This window comes from Octopus sinensis, linkage group LG4 (assembly GCF_006345805.1).
Source record: "Octopus sinensis linkage group LG4, ASM634580v1, whole genome shotgun sequence".
In the NCBI taxonomy this organism is placed as follows: domain Eukaryota; kingdom Metazoa; phylum Mollusca; class Cephalopoda; order Octopoda; family Octopodidae; genus Octopus; species Octopus sinensis.
The window spans coordinates 111,717,865-111,740,432 of record NC_043000.1 but is presented as its reverse complement, the minus strand read 5'-3'; the positions used below and the strand labels follow the sequence as shown (position 1 = coordinate 111,740,432).

General features: G+C 40.8%; 1 protein-coding gene across 1 annotated transcript in view; it reads right to left on the bottom strand.

The window, feature by feature from the left end:
• Window positions 1–22,275, bottom strand: part of LOC115210338 — a 57,184-nt gene extending 34,909 nt beyond the window's left edge. Inside the window, exon 1 of the mRNA XM_036502347.1 lies at window positions 22,255–22,275. The gene's annotated coding sequence lies outside the window, so the exon portion shown is untranslated. The remainder of the gene's footprint in view (window positions 1–22,254) is intronic.
• Window positions 22,276–22,568: the final 293 nt, after the last annotated feature.

Genomic DNA, 22,568 nt, shown 5'->3' with positions numbered 1-22,568 from the left:
CACGTACTTACAAGCAGAAATTAATCAGTTAAAATATTCCTATAGAAAATAATTTAATGGAAGAATTATTTTCAACATGAAGGAAAAGAGTTATTGTGATGTAAAGAGTCTTTGTGTCGACAGTGACAGGGTGACACACGTGAGACATTAGCGACTCATAAGGAGACAGTGGGGGTGGGGGACAGTAACCCTTGGTATTGGGGGAATGGGTGACAATGGACATTGTAGCATATAGAAGTGGTGGACAGTGGGTATTGGGTTTGTGTGTGTTCATCATCATTATTTAACGTCCACCTTCCATGCTGGCATGGGTGGAACGGTTTGACAAGGAGCCGGCCAGGTAGGAGCCTGCCCCAGACTTCTGCGACTGTTTTGGCAGGATTTTTACAGTTGGATGCCCTTCCTAACACCAACCAGCAGGGTGGACTTAGAACTTTTTATGTGGTGCATGCACATGTGAGGTCAGTTTTGGCAAGGTTTTTAAACCTGGATCCCCTTCCAAACACCAACCAGTTTACAGTGTGGACTGGATACTCTTTTATGTGGCCCCTGCACCAACAGGGTAACCAAGTACCTTGCAAGATAAAGATAAAACAAAGTAAAAAAAAGAGGGTGGGGTGATTCTTCTTGTAATGTATAGCATGGTAGTACTCAGCCACTGATGAAAGTCTCCACATCTCCACAGCACAGTAGACTTTGCAGAAGTGGACAATGGAAACAAAGTGACGAGTTCATTAAGGGGGACGGCTACCAAAGTAGCATTGCATGACAAACAAACAACACCAATAATAATAGTTTGTACAATTGGCAGAAGGCCTGAATTTTGGTGTGTGTGTGTGTGTGGAGGGGGACTTAGCCAATTACATCAACCCCCAGTTCTTGACTGGGACTTATTTTATCAACATGGAAGGCAAAGCTGACTTCAGCGGAAATTGAAATTAGAACATAAAGATGGAGGAGACGCCGCTAAGTATTTTTCCTGGTGATGATTCTGCCAGCTTTCTACATCATCATCATCGTTTAACGTCCGTTTTCCATGCTAGCATGGGTTGGACGGTTTGACCAGGGTCTGGGAAGCCAGGAGGCTGCACCAGGCTCCAGTCTGATCTGGCAGTGTTTCTATGGCTGGATGCCCTTCCTAACACCAACCACTCCGAGAGTGTAGTGGGTGCTTTTTACGTGCCACCAGCATGGAAGCCAGTCAAAGTGGTGCTGGCATAAAGGCGCCAGGTACTTTTACTTTTCTACCTTCAATAAAAAGCAATAATAATGCAGTGTGGCATTTGACCAATTCTAGAGAGGAGTTGAGCCATGAGGATATCTTTATATTGTCACACAGCCATCAAGAAATAGCAGCCAAATCACATCCTATCATTTGAAAGAAGGACACACATTGGATAATATAATCTGGGGATAAAGTCAAGAATACATTTTATTTGGGGGTGGAAAGATGGGATGATCATAGCTGGAATGCCAGGACATAGGGGGTCTGGTTTGTTAGAACAGATCTGAGGTTAAGCAACTATAAATGAATGAAACAATGAAAGTGAATGTGATACACTCACATCATCATCATCATCTTCATTTAACGTCTGTTTTCCATGCTGGCATGGATTGGACAGTTTGACAAAATCCAATCAGCCCCAAAGCTGCGTTGAGCTCTAATGTCAGCTTTGGTATGGCCCCTGTGGCTAGATGCCCTTCCCAATGCCAACCATTTTACAGTGCACACTGAGTGCATATTTCATGCGCTGGCGCTAGTGACTTCAAGATAAGAAACAGTGCTCCACTTCAACTGGAGGGGAGGGGTATTTGAATGGGTTGTGGTTTTGTACCAGGTGTTGAAGGGCTAAAGTATAATAGAGGGACAAGCATCAACTTCTTGCTATAGAGAGGATACCCTAACCCCTATGTTATATAAGGGTGGGTGAGAGTAGCTAGAAGCCAGACATACATCATCAAACCATTTAGTAGTCCTTTGTTACTTTCCCACCCCCCCAAACCCCTTGACATCTAATCATCAAGCAATTCCTGAAATTAAAGTTATATTAAAGGGACAGATGAAAGGAGCAGCAGCAGACAAGGGCTTTGAATTGAGGATGAGGGGGAACCAAATAGGAAATGGAGGGGACAGAGCTTGAACATTACCACTTAGACAACAATAGAGGATAGATGCTGTAGGGGTGATGGTCATATGTGTGTATGTGATGTGGTGTTGAAGGTCAGCTGAAAGTGCAGATTCTTCAAAAGCATTTCCGCTTCCATCATCCTGTCTTTTCATAGACATTCCACCATATTTGTCCAATGCGACCTTCCATTTTTCATTCTTTTGTTTATTTTTTGAAAACCTTTAAGGATTTGATCTGAGGATCTTGACTTGTTTCTAACAGATTGGATGGCCATGTATAGACCCCTTTGTCGACTTACTGAAGGTGAATTTTTTGGTGACCCCCGTGTGTTAAAAGAGGTGGTGGTGTTGTCCACGGACTGTTTGTGTGTTTATATAAAATAGCATGTAAAATATTGGGTGAAAAACCTTTTTCAAAAAAAAAAGTTCTCTAGTTAAAAAAACTATTTCACATCCCTCAGAGTCCCTAAATTCTAAATTCTTATATATGTCTGCCTGTACACATGCATGTACGTATCATCATCATCATCATTTAACACTCACTTTCCATGCTAGCAGGGGTGGAACGGTTTGACAAGAGCCTGCCAGGCAGAACCCTGCACCAGACTCCTGCAACTGTTTTGGCAGGACTTTTACAACTGAATGCTCTTCCAAATGCCAACCACTTTACAGTGTGGACACTGGGTACTATTTAAGTGGCATCTGCACTAACAGGGTCACCAAGTACCTTGTAAGACAAAAAAAAAAATGTACGTATGCATGTATATATATATATATATGTATATACTTATGCATGTATGTATGTATATATGTGTTGTTTAATCTCCAGACCTGCACTAATAGAGCAGACAAACCGTTATCATTGGAAGGCCACTCAAGCCATGACAATAACCTCCTTCTATTCTGGAACAGTCTACCCCAGACTACATTATCTAATTTGCTCTTTTTTAAGATGGTAGGCAGAATGTGGTTTGAAGGGGATTTGGCTGTTATTTCTAGAAGGTCTAGCAACCATGTAGAGGTACCCTTACTGGGCTGTGACATGAATGGTGCACCAAGAACAATCACTAATTACCAATTGTAATTAGTATATAATTACATTTTATTAGCTCACACTCTTTAACATGTCACCTCCACCATTATCACCACCACCAAGGTTAACTTCGCCAGTACCAAGTTCCACTGCAAACCATTTACCAGTCACCACAACCATAAGAATGCTCAGGAATAGCAACAACATCAGGTTCAGTGCCACCACAACTAACCATTCACCACCACCACCACCAGTTTAGGAAAATCTGACCTAAATTGCTGGACAAATTATCACTCTCTTGCTCTTTCTCTTCCACATACAGAATAAAATCTATGTTGTAACCCCTGTTCCCTGCAATTCCCTCCCATTCTGCCATCAATGATGACATTTCAATGTGACCTTTTCTAGCTGGTACAATAGGAATATCTAATTATCTTGAGACAGAGAATGGACAGCAGGGAGGGGCAGGAAAGAGAGAGGGAGCATGTGTCTGTATCCCAGGCCATTCACCACAATGTATAGTGGAGATGATAGTGTGGCATTTGTGTGTATGTGTGCATGTGTCTGTGTCTATATATACATATATATATATATATATACATACACACATACATACATACACACATACGTACATACATACATACATACATTTGCAAACACATATACACACACATCTGAATGCCAGAGAGAGAGAGAGAGAGAGTGTTTGTTTCCAGTAGAGATAACTGAAGGTATGTATGAAGAGGCAAAATGTAACAGAATCAGTGGAGGGACAGATTTGCGCGCCTGCGTGTGTATGTTAGCATGGGGGTGTGTCTTTGTGAAGAGACAGAGTTGTAGAGAGTAGGAAGTTTGTCAGTGTGTGTGTGTGTAGGGTGGGGTGGGGGGTAGAGATGCTAGCATAGTAAATATTCCTGTAATTACTAATCAAGTAAACTGTAGTTGATTGCCCTTGTTTACGGCACCCTCCCCTCCACCTCACTCACTCCCATCTGGATGAGGAGTGGGGAGGAGGGGGAAGAGTGAATGAAAGAAAAAAAAAAGAGGGAAAGATCATCTGTAGTGAGGAATAAAACTACAGAATCACCCCCCCCCTGCCACCATCAGAATAGAAGACAACTTCACACAGAACCCCCACCACCAGCTCCACCCAACTCTCCATGGTTAAACTCTGAAGAAACTAAGATGGAGGTGGGGGGAAAGGCAATTAGGATGCAGAGTGATGATGATGCTCATGTCTTTTATCACAAACATGTCTACTACAGGCAAAAGTCAAAAATATTTCAGAGATTGGTGTGAAAAAAGGTGAAACATTTAAAGGTTGATCCACACACACACACACACGTGTGTGTGTGTGCATGTCCCTGTCCCACCACTGCTTGACAACTACTGTTGGTTTATTCACATTCCCTGTAACTTAGCAGTTTGGCAAAAAAGGCTAATGGAATAAGTACCGGACTTAAACGATAAGTAATAAGGGCTGATTTCTTTGATTAAATCCTTCAAAGAGGTGCTCCAGCATGGCAGCCCGATGACAGAAGCAAATAAAAGATGACGTATCACACTCACAGACTGTCTGTGAGAATTTACACTTCATTGTTGAATAACACAGGTGTGGTAAAGTCTATATAGAATGCATTTTTTTTTATTGTCTTGCAAAGTACTTGGTGACCCTGTTAGTGCAGGTTCCACTTAAATGCAACCAGTCCACACTGTAAAGTGGTTGGCATTTGGAAGGGAATCCAGCTGTAGAAACCATGCCAAAACTGACCTCGCCTGTGCTGGTGCCACCTAAAAAGCACTGAGTCCACTCTGCTGAGTGCTTGGTGTTAGGAAGGGCATCCAGCTGTAAAAATCCTGCCAAAACAGTCACAGAAGTTGTTGTTGTTGTTAAGCAACAAGACGGGTAAGGGTGATTAGGTGATGGTCTAGGGCTTAGGGGCGGGAGACCTCCAGACGTTGGGGGGAAAAACAAAATCTTTGGTCGTCTTGTAGTCGAGGGCTCTTCGTTGACGCCCAATACCACTGGGAGGTGGCCCTCAAAATCGCTGGAAATGGAGATCTCCAGATCCAAATTTTTGAACGGCATTACAGAAGTCTGGTGCCAGCTTCTGCCTGTCTGGCTCTTGTCAAACCGTCCCACCCATGCCAGCATGGAAGGCGGATGTTGAACGATGGTGATGGTGAATTGTGTATGAAAGGGTGGCATGTAAAGTTATGACACCTGTATGGATGGCGACAATATTCATAATAGGTGAAGCACAGTGTCTCAGAATCAAGCCAGAAATCCAAACAACACTGTTAAACTGCAGGGGTGGGGGGGACTTATATGAAAGCAGTTTTGACCTGCTTTCTGCGTCTGTTGGAGGTGTGCAAGGGTGGACATTACATAAAATATTTTTCCAGGCTTTCTTCTTGTAATCTTATCTAATCGCTGCATTGGTTGTTATTGAGATCACATCAAATATTTACAGGTTAACTTGGTAATCTTAACCTAATTGATTTTGTTCTTGTCTGACTGAGCAGACCTGAATCAAAGAAAGCTTTTCTAGCTCTCACCATTTATAATAACAGTGCATGACTTGGGGGAACTTTGACTTAATACATTACTCCTTATATCAGTTGTAATGGCAGGTATTTTATTATCAGTTCAGCAAAGAAACTTATCTTATTTCCCAAATGTTATCAAAGCAGGCATAGCTGTATAGTTAAGATGTTCACTTTGTAACCATGTAGGTTTAGGTTCAGTCCCACCGTGCAGTACTTTCAGCAAATGTTATCTACTATAGCCCTGGGCTGACCAATGCCTTTTGAATTGATTTGGTAAATGGAAACTGTGTGGAAGGCCATCAGATGAGTGCATGTGGGCCCTGAAATATTGTACAGGTTCAATGACTGGCCTCATAAAGAATAGAATTTCTGTGCCTGACAAACTCTAACTGCCTCCTTAGTCAAAAGCATCTTCAAACTAAATTCAAATGTTTCATCATTGAGTTGCCCCCACCTCCCTGGAGGAGTCCCCCTTCGGTCATGAATGACCATAGGATTGCACCTAGAAAGTTATCCTGTGAGGCACAAGTCAGGGCAAGATTGATTGTGGAACGCTAGTTGTTGCCCATGCAAACCAGCCTCCCCATTCTACACCACTGATGTTATCCAAGGGAAAGGCAAAAGGGCCGATACAGCTTGACACCAGTGATGTCACAACTCATTTCTACAGTTGAGTGAACTGGAGCAATGTGAAATAAAGTGTCTTGCTCAAGAACACAACACACAGCCCGGTCTGGGAATCGAACTCACAACCTCATGATTGTAAGCTCTACGCTCTAAACACTGATCCATGCGCCTTCACATCCCCCCTCCCTACCGACCAGCTAACTCCATCATCATCATCATTATTATGTCATACACACTGAAACATTGCCATTGGTCTGTTGCACTATCAGCTTTTCCTATCAATGCTCCTGAGACTGCAACAATGTTTATTCTCTCAAACAAGAGACGTGCTCATCATACAATGTATTAGCCCTGTATTAGTTGCATTGTAGTGCATTGGGTCATGTAGCAAAGGGGGGATTTAATGGGGATTCTATCAAGGGCCACAACCAATATGGGAATTTGTCATGCACCTAGTGTACCCACTTCCATCTTCACCATGTCCTCCTCCTCCTTCAAGGAATGTAACTGTAAGATCTCCCTACAGCAAAATACCTGTTCCTGCCCCTCTGTTACAAAGCCACCTCTCTCAATACTTGTCCCCTATTCAGTTGAGGAGTCTTGCCTTGCAAGTTACATGCTGACCTTAACTGGTGCTGGTACCACGTAAAAAGCATCCAGTACTCTGTAAAGTGGTTGGTGTTAGGAAAGGCATTCAGCCATAGAATGCCATGCCAAAACAGACAGCAGAGCTTGGTACAGTTCTCTGTCTCACCAGCTCCTCTTCAACCATCCATCCCATTCCAGCATGGAACATGGAACATTTGACGATGATAACAGTTTAGGCCACTTTACATATCTTGTAACCAAAAGTTTCTTTCCCAAAGACAACTTTCATTTAAGGGCGACTGGTGGTGAAAACTCTTATAAACCTCGTTTTATTTTGTCCATAAAGTTATGTTGCATGTAAAGATACTGTCAATCATGATGCCTATCTCTATCTATCCATCTATGCTTATTCATATATCTAGCCAGCTATCAGTATATCCAGCTATTTCTATCTTCCAATATATATATATATATATATATATATATATACATACGAGGGTTCGTCAAAAAGTAATGCCATTTTATTTAGGACAGGTATAATTACCAGCACAGGAACATATATCATACATCAAAATGAAGCTGGTCCTCTGTGGATCACATCCCTACTTCTCAACATAGTCACCGTTTCTCTCAATAGCAATGTTCCACCTTCGAATAAAAGCATGTATCCCTGCCCTGTAAAATTCTGTTGACTGTTCTTTGAGCCACTTCTTCACTACAGTTTTCACTTCCTCATCACTGGAGTATCATCTCTTTGGCTCCATGAAAGAGGGTTTGAGAGGCAAACATTATTCCAGTGATGAGGAAGTGAACTGTGGTGAAGTGACTCGAAGAACAGTCAACAGAATTTTATGGGGCAGGGATACATGCTCTCATTTGAAGGTGGAACATTGCTATTAAAAGAAACAGTGACTATGTTGAGAAGTAGGGATGTGATCCACAGAGGACCAGCTTCATTTTGATGTATGATATATGTTCCTGTGTTGGTAATTATACCTGTCCTAAACAAAATGCCATTACTTTTTGACTCACCCTCGTGTATATATATATATATATATATATATAAATCAGAGGTGTATGGTGACAGTTGTCACAGATTGTGCTACTATGCTAAACCAGTTCCAATGCTAGAAGTTTTATTCAAAAATAACCATACAACTTTAAGCTATTTCTATACACAATCTCAACTTGACTTAAAATAAATTTCCTTCTGAGTATGTATAATTAGATTTCGTAACAGCTTACGACCAGATTATATGATATTACAACAATGGAATTATTAGAAAGAAAATTTACCATTTTGGTGGGTGGGCAATATTATTTTAGCACACCCAGACTATATATATATATACATACATGTTTGATATATAAAACAAAGACCTGATTGTTCTTTAGGTTGAAACACATTAATTCAACCGAAAAATTAATTTTAGTTTCTTGAAAGTATTTCTCCTTCCTAATCTCTGGGTTCCTAACAAGTTACCATTAAAGCTCTTACTTTCCTTCTCTGACCATTGAGGGGGTGAAATTCCAATGAATTAGGAATTTACCATGTACAGCACTCAGCAGACCCTGACTATCAAAAAGCTGTGAAGTAAGAAGTTTGCTTCCAATCTCATGACTCCGGGTTCAGTCCCACTGCATATTTCCTTGGGCAAGTGTTTTCTTGTGTGCGCGTTACATCATTGCTTGGTAACCGGTGTTGGTGTGTTTACATCCCTGTAATTTAGCTGTTCGGCAAAAAGAGGCCAACAAGCTTTAAAAAAAATAAAACCAAGTACTGGCGTCAACTCATTCAGCTAATGTTTTTCAAGGCATGGCAGTGTGGTTAAGAAGCTGATTTCAGGTTCAATTCCACTGCACAGCACCTTGGGAAAATCTCTTCTACTACAGCCCTGGGCTAACCAATGCCTAGGGAGTGAATTTGGTAAACAGAAACTGTATGGAAGCCCAGCTTATATACATGCAAGTGCATGTCCTCCTGCCACTGTTCAATAACCTATGTTGGTTTGTTTATATCCCTGTAACTTAGTAGTTCAGCAAAAATGAACTGATAGAATAAGTACCAGACTTGAAAATGCAAGTACTGGGGTTCATTTGTTCATCTTAAACCTTTTGAGGCAGTGCTCCAGCATGGCCCAGTTCAATGACTGATACCAGTTAAAGATAAACGTATGTTTGTACAGAAAGTTACAAACACCTGACGTCAGATCAGCAACAACAACAGCAATTGCTCAGCCCGGAAGAAATAATAGTCAAATTCCCTACAAATTACTACAGCCTGCTATCTTAATAAAGTAGAGGAATGCTGGATAATGCAGTCCTAGGTAGACTATGCCAGAGAGAAGAAAGGGGCTGGTCATGGCTAGAATGTCTGCTCATTTGGTCTGCTATGTCAAGGCTGGTTTGGGGCTAAACAACAGTCACAAATGGTTGATAATTCTTTCCAATCTTTGGATCTTTTCAATTCTGAAGCCAGTTTTTTCAAATTTTTCCTACTGAACCAAACAATTTGAAACTTCGTATACTGGTAGAATGTGTCAAAAGTAAACTTAATTGTAAACCAGAATGAAAACGGAATTGTAACTTCTAAGTTTAACGTTGTTTAATAATTAGAATTTTAACCAATGATAATCCGTCATTCGGCTTTATTTTATTTACTCCGTCTCGACCACCAATTTGGTGACGTATTAAACATCTTAAATGTAAACAAAGCAGAAACGTTAGCACGCCGGGCGAAATGCGTAGCCGTATTTCGTCTGCCGTTACGTTCTGAGTTCAAATTCCGCCGAGGTCGATTTTGCCTTTCATCACACACACACACACACACGCGCATACAGACACACACACCACACACGCGTGCATACAGACACACACACACACACACACGCTCACACATGCATATATATAATTATACATACATTACACGCATGCACACACACACACATATATATATATGTGTATATATATATATATCATCAGTTTAATTATATAAGGCTCACACATTTTAGATATTTAATACATCCGCACGAATATGTGGAGGCGCAATGGCCTAGTGGTTAGGGCAGCGGACTTGCGGTCGGAGGATCGCGGTTTCGATTCCCAGACCGGGCGTTGTGTGTGTTTATTGAGCGAAAACACCTAAAAGCTCCACGAGGCTCCGGCAGGAGGTGGTGATCCCTGCTGTACTCTTTCACCACTCTAAAAGGCGGTGCTCCAGCATGGCCGCAGTCAAATGACTGAAACAAGTACAGAATGTGTGTTTATTTATTTCATAAATATTTACATACATATATGAACATACATATATACAGATAGATAGATAGATAGATAGATAGATAGATAGAGAGAGAGAGAGAGAGAAAGAGAGATAGAGAGAGGGAGAGAGAGAGAAAAGGACAGACAGACAGAAAAAAAGGAGGACGTTTTATTTCAATGAGTTCAAGCAAGATAAATGTAATATAGTAAGAGAGGGGGAGGCAGACAGACTTACAAAGAGAGAGCAGACTACGTCACAAAACTGCTTTCAACTTCACACTAACAGATCGCAGTAACGTTTTAGATATGAAAACAAGCAATCTCATTGGTTAAAATTCGCAGTTTTAATCTACGATTAAAGTCATAAAATAGATTTTTCTCAAATAAACTAGTTCCAACTGGCGAATAAACTAGTTCCACTCTATGAGTACACGAAGTTTCAAATTATTTAGTTAACTAGAAAGATCTGGGGTCCTGGCCACGATATTGAAAAGATCCCACAACTGGTACTTAATTTATCGACCTTGAAAGGAGGAAAGGTAAAGTTGACCTCGGCAGAATTTGAACTCAGAACATAACAGCAGATGAAATACCTATTTCTTTACTACCCACAAGGGGCTAAACACAGAGAGGACAAACAAGGACAGACAGACGGATTAAGTTGATTATATCAACCCCAGTGCGTAACTGGTACTTATTTAATCGACCCCGAAAGGATGAAAGGCAAAGTTGACCTCGGCGGAATTTGAACTCAGAATGTAATGGCAGACAAGATACCGCTCAGCATTTCGTCCGGCATGCTAACGATTCTGCCAGCTCACTGCCTATAATTCTTTCCAATCTTGGCACAAAGTTGACAATTTTGAGGAGAACTGGCAGGCTGGGCACACTGACCCCAGTGCGTAACTGGTACTTATTTTATTGACTATGAAAGGATGAAAAGCAAAGCCAATCTTGGTGGAATTTGAACTCAGAACAAAAAGAGTGAAGAAAGGTTGCTAAGCATTTCACCCGCCAGCTCACAGCCTTCAAAATGTTTATCAACAACAGTCAAGATATTTGTTATCTCTCTAATGTTTCCAAACTTACATGCGCATACACTCCACTTTCCCTACCCCTGGGTGGATGGAGTAGGGGTTTCGAGGTTTAGGGTAGGAAGAACAGAATGTATAAGTAACTGACATATTGGTGATGGGCAGAAGCTGATGGGGGGGGTGCAATAAAGAGGGAGGGACAGAGGGTGGTGGGTGTCAGAACTAAAAAAATGATGAAAGTTGGTGGGAGCAGAAAGGGAGGTGGAGGAGTGTGTGTGTGTGTGTGTGATGGTTTATATAAACATATCACAGATTTATAATGCTCTGGGTGTATGAAAGATGGAGCAGAAATGAGCTGGGTAGAAACTGGGTAGGAGAGGAATTAGATGTGTGACAGAGAAAAGGCTGCATTGATAGGGGACAGCTGGGTAAAGAAGTGCCAAGAGATCCATGAGAAGAGAACCTGCAGAAGAGAAGGTTAAGCTAGCCATGGGAAGGATGGTGAAGGCCGACCTTATAAGGGGAACTTTAAGAAAGAGGGGACAGGTTGCAACAAGTGGTCGGACACTGTGCTGGAATCCATATTTTACTCTTTTACTTGTTTTGGTGATTTGATTGTGGCCATGCTGGAGCACTGCCTATAGTCGAGCAAATCGACCTTAGGACTTATTCTTTGTAAGCCTAGTACTTATTCTATCAGTCTCATTTTGCTGAGCCGCTAAGTTACAGGGGACGTAAATACACTAACATTAGTTGTCAAGTTATGGTGGTGGTGGGGGACAAACAGACACACATTATAAATATATATATATATGTATAATGGGCTTCTTTCAGTTTCCATCTACCAAATATACTCACAAGGCTTTGGTTGGCCTGAGGCTATAGTAGAAGACACTTTGCCCAAGGTGCCACGCAGTGCAACTGGAATATTATGATTATGATGATGATATTACTATAAAAAAAGGGAATGTAACAAACGATAGCACAAGCTACAGGGCCTCTCAGATTTAAGAGGACAAGCTAGGGTACCAGTCTCGGTTTTAAGACGACAAACTGGCGGCCTCCTCACACTTTTTAAAGTACTTCATAAAACAGCACATGTTCATCTATATACATCTAGCATATGTGTACAAATCTACTACACATGTGTGTATATATATATATATAGAACATGTGTACATACAACATATCTACACACAACTTTTACAGCTTATGTGTATATATCTATACACACACACACATTTATCTTCCTATCAATCTATCTTCCAACTTGTTTATTATATATTCCGTATGTGTGTTTATATGTACTTTTACAGGTGGCTATACATCACTCATCACCATCAGCATGATGGTGGTTGATGATTTAGTAACAGTAACACTATATATGTGACTCAAGGGCCTAGAGTTTCGTGCCAAAGCATACCTGTTAAGAGTTTGACAAGTGTTTTTTGCATGAAACCCTAGGCTCTTGAGATACTCATATAGCTGTGAAGATACCTCTGAAAGGTGGGGGCCCCGCCACGTTAAAATGGTAGAGGATTAGGGGCCGAAACCAGACATGGTTCCTCATGAGGATGTCTTGAGAGAACTGGATCCTATAAAGGAGCTGTTGTGGTAGCAGACCACGAAACACGGTTGAAATTCCTTCCTGTCCAATCCATGGACAATGGACGATAAATCACACACACACACACACAAAGTGAGGGGACAAATGAAAGAAAAGAGCACTCAACACATTCAGGAGGAGTTACGCATATTATTTAAAACAGTTTGATTCAGTTCTAAGTGACTTACAGTTTCACCGGTTTCTGACCTGTGAAAATCTAATCCTTTCATTACCGTATTTCTGTCGAGATGCTCTGTCAGATTTCTTTCAATAAACTTTAAAGATAACAAAGAATTTTGTAAAATAACTTGGTTATCATTAAGTTAGTGTCAGGAGCATAAATTGTGACTAAGGTTTGGTGGAAGATTTTAATTCAAAACTTATGAAAACAAGCCATTTGTACTACAGAGCCAGAGGTAGTTTCAGCCGGGTTGGTAACAAAAGGGTTAAGTTGCAGGGATCCGAACTGCACTGTTTTAAATAACACACACACACAACACACACACAAGTGCCAATACATATCCATCTGTAGACAACATCTATAAACAAACATTATGCCACGCAAAAATGCTTTTGTTTAGATATAAACCAAAATAGACTTCCACTATTTTATCTCAGCATCTGAGGAAGGACAGATGAGTATCTGGTAAGGTGGGTTTTGAATACACAAAGAAACTGGTTGGTTTGATCCACATCCCAAGAGACTGCAAAGGTGCCTGTGGGCCTACGCTGAATTTCCTAGCATAAATAAAGACATATGGATAGCATTGTGTGTGTGTGTAAGTAGTAGAGGTGGAGCGTAGCTGTGAGAAAAAGATTAGACTGGGCAAAGTTCAGAGAGCTTCTACCTCTGTTGGCAACAAAGGGTCTCTCCCTCAGAGTGAAAGGCAGATTGTATGATGCCTGTGTGTGAACAACTACGCTATGCAGCAGTGAAACAAGGGCTGTGACAGCCGAGGACATGTGTAGGCTTGAAAGATTTAAAGCCAGCATGCTTCACTGGATGTGCAATGTCAGTGTGCATGTTTGACAGAGTGTAAGCATCTTGAGAGAAAAATCGGGCATAAAAGGCGTCCATAAAAGGTGCAAGAGAGATGACTGTGCTGGTATGGTCATGTGACTCATGGACGAGGACAGCTTTCTGATCCCTAACTGTATGAGACTTTGAAAATAATAATTCCTGGGATCGATTTGTTTGCCCAAATCCTTCAAGGCAGTGCAGCCAGCATGGCTGCTGTCCAATGACTGAAGCACACACACAGACATTGCATGTAGTGAGAAGGAGAGATTATGAGTATCCGTGGTAACAGGATGTGTAGAGCCATGTGGTTTCAACTGCAGATCAGCTCACAGTATTCCAACCATGACCATTGTCAGTTTAGTGTGGGGGCAGGGAGACCACATTAGTTATTCAATGAGTTCTTTCCTTACTTGAGACATTAGAGTGTGATTTGAGAGAAGGTTGGCTGCTATTTCTAGCAGGTCAAATGGACACATAAGAGCTAACTGGTGATGGTGATGTTAGTCATGATGATGATGATGGAGATGGTAATTTTGATGATGCTGAATAGAACAGAGTTTCAATTGGAAAGATTCCACAGTTGTGAGTCAGTGGAAAAAGATTAATTGTTGGAGAGAGAGAGAGAGAGATAAATAGGGAGGGAGAGAGAAATAAGTAAATAAAGAGGAAGAGAAAGTGAAACTGAAAATGGTATAGAGAGATAATGAGGTGTAGGGAGAGAGAAGGAGATAATGACAGTAAAGAGGGAGAGATAGAGGAAGACTGTGAGCGGTATAGAGGGGAGAGAATGCGTGTGAGAGAAGTAGAGAAGGGGAGAGAGAAAGAGTGGGACTGAAAGAGAGAGAGAGAGGGCGAGTGGGGGAGAGGAGAGGCTGGGGAAGGGGGGAATTATTGTAGTATTTCTTCCTTTTGGTTGATACAAAGAAGGGAGACGCATGGATTGTGGGAGTGAGTGACACATTGAGGTTGTCTGTTGGGTTATCTTTGAGATAATTTTGTCAAAGCATCACCAAGTTTTGTATATTGGTGGTGGGTGTGGCTCCTCCGACTCACTGATAACAACTACAACCCCCCTCCCCCGTGTAACTTGCAAGGGTACAATTCTGCCTGGCTGTCTTTTGTAGCTTCATGGCGAGAAATACAAGAAAGAGCCAGGCACTGCCAAAGTTTAATTTCAATATTTTGAGTTGGCGAGCTGGCAGAAACGTTAGCACACCGGGTGAAATGCTTAGCAGTATTTTGTCTGCCGTTACGTTCTGAGTTCAAATTCCGCTGAGGTCGACTTTGCCTTTCATCCTTTCAGGGTCGATAAAGTACCAGTTGCGTACTGAAGGCGATCTAATCAACTGGTCCCCTCCCCAAACATTTTGGGCCTTGTGCCTAGAGTAGAAAAAAATATTTTGAGAGAGAGAGAGAGAGAGAGAGAAATAGGAATCTTACTCATACCAATCATTGAACTGTGGTCATGCTGGAGCACAGCCTTAAAGGGTTTAGTTGAGCAAATCAAATCCAGTACTTTTTTCTTTTTGTCAAGCCTGGCAGTTATGTCATTGGTCTCTTCTCTTTTACCGAACCGTTCTGTTAGGTTACAGAGATATAAATAAACCAACACCAATTAAGCACTTTGGGAAACACACCCAAACATATATTTGTATACACACACACTAACTAATGAATAATGCAAATGAGTGCTCAACACCACAATATCATTATTGTTTAACATCCATCTTCCATGCTGGCATGGGTTGGACAGTTGGACAAGAGCTGGCCAGGTAAACGACTACACTAGTCATTGTTTTGTACAGGTAAATATTCATTATTTGTTGGTTTACAAGACTAGCATTGGGTTCATGCTAAAAATTCTCAGCAATTATCAAACCTGTCACAGGGGATGTTGGTAGTCAACATCAGACTAACACACACTCAAACAAGCTTCCAACAGTTACCAGCTACCAAATTCAATCATGAGGTCTGTAGTGTGACGCCAAGGTACTGAAGCTAAGACTGCATGGTTGCAAAGCAAGCTTCTTTAACCACTCAGCTATACCTGAGTACAAGGCGAGCAGTTTTTGAGGGGAAGGGCTTATCACTTCCAGAATGGTAAAAGATAAAGCATGCAACAGTAATCTGCCGTTCAGCTTTAAAGAGTGAAATCTTTTGAATAGTGGCAACATAAAACTTGGAATAAATAAACTGAAAACCCACTCTTTTTTCCTGCTGATGTTGCTATATTTAACTTTACATCACCTACGGAGTACCATCTTTCATTCAGATCAATGAGGGTGCACATGTGCAAACACATACATGTGTGTGTGCATATATATATATATACACATATAGTTTGTGTGTGTGTTTGCTCCTCCACTCCACCACTAGACAACTGATGTCGGTCTGTTTATGTCCCCCCATATCTTAGTAGTTTGGCAAAAAATGCCAACAGAATAAGTATCACGCTCAGAAAAAATATTAGGGTCTATTTGTTTGACAAAAATTAAGATGGTGCACCAGCATGGCCACAATCTGACTTATTTGTTTCAGTCATTTGAATGTGGCCATGCTGGAGTACTTGTCTTTAGTTGAACAAATTGGCCCCAGGACTTAGTTTTTGTAAGCCTAGTACTTATTTTATCTGTCACTTTTTGCTGAACAACTAAGTTACGGGGATGTAAACACACCAACATCAGTTGTCAAGTGATGGAAGGGAGAGAAACACAAACACACACGTACATACATACATATATATATATATGTATATGACAGGCTTCTTTTAGTTTCCGTCTACCAAATCCACTCAGAAGGCTTTGGTTGGCCCGAGGCTAAAGTAGAAGACACTTGCCCAAGGTGCCACGCAAGCCACTTACCACACAGCCACTCCTGTGCCTATATATATATATATATATATATATATATTATACACACACACTATTAAGCAACTTCACTGCACACCGGTGCACATTTGCATGAATATGTGAGTGCATATTTGTAGATATTCATCTGTTTCCTATGTGTGTGTGTGTTTGTGTGTCTGTCTGTCTATCTACCTCTCTATCGAAACCAGCTAAATGACAAGAGCCCATCATTGTCAGGAGTGGTTAATGAGATATACAGAGAGAGAGAGAGAGAGATGCGATGACTGGGGTAGATTGATGATGTCAGTGAGTCAGAGGAGGGTGGTGAAGGTGGCAGGGGGAGGGTAGCGAGTGTAGTGAACTGTGGATCAGGTTTGATCCATCATCCGTCCTTTCCATCTCTAGGCAAGCAGAAGAAATAACTTGATCTGGTTTAAGGATGGTTGATTTAAGCCAGTGAAGCATTACTGGACAGACAGACTGTGACAAACAGATTGTGTGTGCATGTATATGTGAGTGTACATATGTGTGAAAATATACATTTACATACATAATATACATACACACACACACAAGCATAATATACACATACATATGTGTAATATATAGGTGCAGGTGCGGCTGTGTGGTAAGAAGCTTGCTTCCCAACCATATAGTTCTGGGTTCAGTCCCATTGCGGGGCATCATGAGCAAGTGCTTTCTACTACCAAAGCCTTGTGAGTAGATTTGGTAGACAGAAACTGAAAGAAGCCCTGCATGTGTGTGTGTATCTATATACACACATGCATACGCGTGTGTCTGTTTGTCCCCTTCCACTACTTGACAACTAGTGTTGGTTTGTTTATGTCTCTGTAACTTAGCAGTCCAGCAAAAGACTGATAAAATATGTACCTGGCTTAAAAAAAATCTAGGGTCAATTTGTTTGACTAAAAATTAGGGTTAATGACTCAAACAAGGAAAAGATATATAATATACATATATGCATATACATACATTGTGTGTATATAGATATTCTTTATTCTTTTATTTGTTTTCAGTCATTTGACTGTGGCCATGCTGGGGCATTGCCTTTAGTCACATTTATTCTTTGCAAGCCTAGTGCTTATTCTGTCGGTCTCTTTTGCTGAACTGCTAGGTTACAGGGATACACTAATACACACACACATATACATATATATATATGACAGGATTCTTTCAGTTTCCGTCTACCAAATCCACTCACAAGGCTTTGGTCGGCCTGTGGCTATACTAAAAGACACTTGCCTGAGGTGCCATGCAGTGGGACTGAACCCTGAACCAACCATGTGGTTGGTAAGCAAACTACTTACCACACAGCCACTCCTGCGCCTATATATATATATATATATATATATATATATATATATATATATATATATATATATATATCTAGTTAAGGTACCTGGCGACTATACTCTTGGAGTTGTTGGCATTAGGAAGGGCATCCAGCTGTAGAAACTCTGGCAGATCTGGTTCGCCAGACCTCAGTCAAACCGTCCAACCCATGCTAGCATGGAAAACGGACGTTAAACGATGATGATGATATATATATATATATAACATTTTGGAACAGGGCATCTACTTCTCAAAGCCAAACATTTTGATTAAGTGATGGAGGTTGACAGAGATAATACCAAGAAAGAGTAGTTGCAGTGGGTAAGGACCTTCTTATATTCAAGCCCTCAATCCCATTTTCCCCTTAACTCTCACTTTCTGCTCACAGACATACAGTTACCATTCCTGAAACTAACCTTTCCGCATTCAGATTCTTCTGTCAAATGTAAATCCTTATTTTTTGACATTGTTTTAGATTAATGCTGCATTATCTTGTTAACTTTGAGATTTCATTGATGTGATTGTTTATTTTCAGATTAACATTGTAGGATAGGTGTGAGAAGCCAGATCTGGCTGGTTCAAGCATAAAACGAGAATATTTGGGTTGGATATGGCTGGTTTAAATGTTAAAAAGTTAAAGGATGCCGAATGAAACTCATCACATCACCTACAGGCTGCAGAAGTAAATCTATTTAATTGAAATGGTTGATCAATGACATTAGGGTAACATAGCCACAAGATGGTACTTAGAAGGAAATGGGCTATACGGACACAGGGTTATTTAGGGGAGCTTAACATGTGGGATAACTATGAAATGCAATACAATACTTACTGGAATATATATATATAGTGGTTGATGTTAGGAAGGGCATCCAACCGTAAAATCCCTGCCAAAACAGACACAGTAGCCCAGGGTAGTTTTTCTGCCTGGTTGGCTCTGTCATCTGTCCTACCCATGCATGCATGGAAGATGGACATTAAATGATGATGATGATATACACACACATGTGTTGTGGCTACATGGTTAACAAGCTAGTTTTCTACCCACATGGTTTCAAGTTCAATGCCACTGAGTGGCACTATGGGCAAGTGTTTTCAACTATAACCATGGGCCAATCAGAACCAAAGGAGTGGATTTCATAAACAAAAATTGTGTGGAAGCCTGTCATATAGAAATATATCTGTGTGTGTGTGTGTGTGTGTGTGTGTGTGTGTGTGTGTGTGTGTGTGTGTGTGCCATCCCTCCACTGTATGACATGTAGTGTTGGTTTGTTAGCATCCCTGTAACAAAAGAGACTGATAAAGTAAGTACCAGTCTTTAAAAAGAAAAAAAGGTCCTCGGATAATTGGTTTGACTAAAGGCTCCAAGGCAGGGCCCCATTGTGGTTGTAGACTTATGACTAAAACAAGCAAGGCTGAGACGTGTCAAATAGTGCAGAAAGAACTTGACATAAAATAAGAAAAAAACAAAAACAACAAATCCAGTTGTTGACTAATAATCTATTTTTTCTCAGCAAAAATCTATTTTATTTCAATGGATTTTCAATGCTCTGTTTAGTAAATATGTTGACACTAAAACCTACATAGAAATTCTATACTGAGGAGCCTCTACAGTGTTGTTTGAACTGCTAGAAGTAACAACCAAATGTCACTCAAATTGCAACTTACTCTCTTGCAAAGGAAGAGAAACGTTGCATAATGTAGTTCAAGATATGCAATGGCCAAGAAAATGATGAGAGGGTCATGGCAGAAATAGCTTTGGTAAGATGTCTGTTTAAAGTGGTGGGGGTTGACCTGTAGATTCCAAAGAATTTAACCTTTTCATTACCAACTCGCCTGAAACCGTTTCTGGCTCTGAGTACAAATGTCTTGTTTTCATAAGTTTTGAATTAAAATCTTCCGCCAAGCCTTAGTCAAAATTTATGTTCCTAACACCAGCTTAATGATAACCAAGTTATTTTACTAAATTCTTTGTTATATTTAAAGTAATTGAAAGAAACACAGAACATCTCAACAGAAATACAGTAATGAAAGGGTTAGGCTCTCTTGCATGTATGAAGATCTACCAGGAAATGATGGTAGTAGTCAGAGGAAGGGTCTTCTACAAAGAAGCAGGAGGTATGAGTCTTACATTAATTGGTGGGATGGGCAGGGATGGGTGGCTGAAGACCTCAGGATTGACAACAACCCTAACTACCCTTGTGCAATACTGCCTCAAGTCCTAGGACTCACAGGACCACTTGCCAGGTTTCCATGGCATACACGTGACTGAGATCATAACATCTCCCCTGAAGGGGACACTAAGATAACACGGAATCACTCATTTGTAGCTGAGTGGACTCCAGCAGAGTGAAATAAAGTGTCTTGCTCAAGAACTTCATGCACAGCCTGGTCTGGAATTGAAACCACAATCTGGCAGCTGTGAGTGTAAGACCCCAAACCACCAGGCTGCTTGTTTTCTTAATCTACCCCTTAGGGTTACAGTAAAAATACCATTGTGGACCTATGTTTTACTTGTTTCAGTCATTGGACTATGGCCACGCTGGGGCACTGCCTTGAAGAATTTTAGTCAAACAAATCAATCTCAATTCTTATTTCTTTTAAAGCCCAGTATTTGTTCTGTCGATCTCTTTTGCTAAACTGCTAAGTTAGGACAATGTAAACACACCAATACCAGTGGTCAAGCAGTGGTGGGAGACAAAGACACACACGACAGGCTTCTTTCAGTTTCCATCTACCAAATCCACTCACATGGCTTTGGTCAGCCTGAAGCTATAGAAGAAGACACTTGCCCAAGGTGCCACGCAGTGGGAATGAACCCAGAACCATGTGGTTGGGAAGCAAGCTTCTTGTCACATAGCCATGCCTGCAGATTCTATGCCACACATCCCTCTCTGGCATTCCATACCATTGGTGGACGAATCATAGTTGAGTGGTTAACAAGTCCACTTCACAAACACAAGGTCTTAGGTTTGATCCCATTGCATAGCATCTAGGGCAAGTATCTTTTACCATTGCCTCAGGCACATCCAACTCTTGTGAATGAGAATGGATGGATGGAAACTGTGCAGAAGCCCATCACATGGATTGTGCCTGTAATTCATTCTACTTGAGGGTAATGCTAAGGGTACACATGCCTGTGGAATACTAAGCCACTTGCATGTTAATTCAGTTGATTGCAAAACTGAATCCTTATTGTTGAAACTGACAGAGATCCACTGATATTGCTGTACATGATGGGACTCCCTCCCAGGGGCTGAACTCAGTGGTGAGACTGTATACATACAATCAACAAACTGAGCACCTGGAAGAAAAGAGAGGAGAGGGACTTCAGGAATATAGTCTCTGCAGACAGGGTATGTTGTGAGGAAGGTCTAAGGACAATTTGCAAGGAGTAACTGATTAGCTCTAAATAAACAATCTGATTCCATTGGTTATATCAGAATTGTACCTGTGCTAATTTTCCTGGCTGTAAGAGTGTTCTCATGTTCCAGCATCCAAATCTACAAACCAATATGGAAAACCATCAATACTCGGCAAGATTTCCAAAATAGAATTTTACAAAAGCTACATACTTAGCATATTCCTCTATGGATCCGAATGTTGGAAAACAACCAAAAGTACTGTAAAGAAATTGGAGGTGTTTCAAAATAAATGCTGATGAAAAATTTTGAAGGTCTACTGGTCAAATTATGATCTGGAATGGCCAACTACGCACCAAGGTTAATGTGAAACCAATAAGAGAAACTGTTGAAGAAAGGAGATGGAAATGGCTGGGTCGAGTTTGTCGTTATAAACCAAGTTCACTTGTTAGGATTGCTTTGCAAAGGGTTCCACGAGGTAAAAGAAGATGGTGACCAACCAAAGGAAACGTGGTGGAGAACAATAACAAAACATCTTAAAAGCAGAGGGTTAACAATGGAATAAGCTGTCAGTGTTCGAAGGTGGAATGATCTTGTTGCCTCAAGTGCCACAAGGCACAACGAGAACCGAATGAGTGAATACATATCAGAATTGTACAGAATGAGGTTTGCTGTATATGGCAGTGAAGGGAACAAAATAGCAAAATAGTCTAATGAAATGGGTTTCTATAGATTATGGGCTTTATATTAACTATGAACTAAATCTTGGAAAAGGACTTTGTATAGCCTATTGCTAAACCTTATCATAAACACATTACAATATAAACAAAAGTGTATATATCTACCTTGTTTACAGAGATGAAAACAACCAATGTAAACTTTATAGTTGACTAACAACCACCACCACCACTATAACAGGGTTGATGGAATGCTGGATTACTAATCTCCCACTAGAGTTGGTGGTAATGGTATTAGTTGTAGTTAGAATGATGGAGACAGGACCAGTGGTATTGTATGGTAGTAGTAGTAGTTGTTGACAAACTTGTTTTGGATATTGCCATTCAACAAATAATTGCCCCACCCTGATATATAATGTCATGTGGTGTTATTTACTATACACACACACACCTGCATGCATATATATATACATACCCAACCC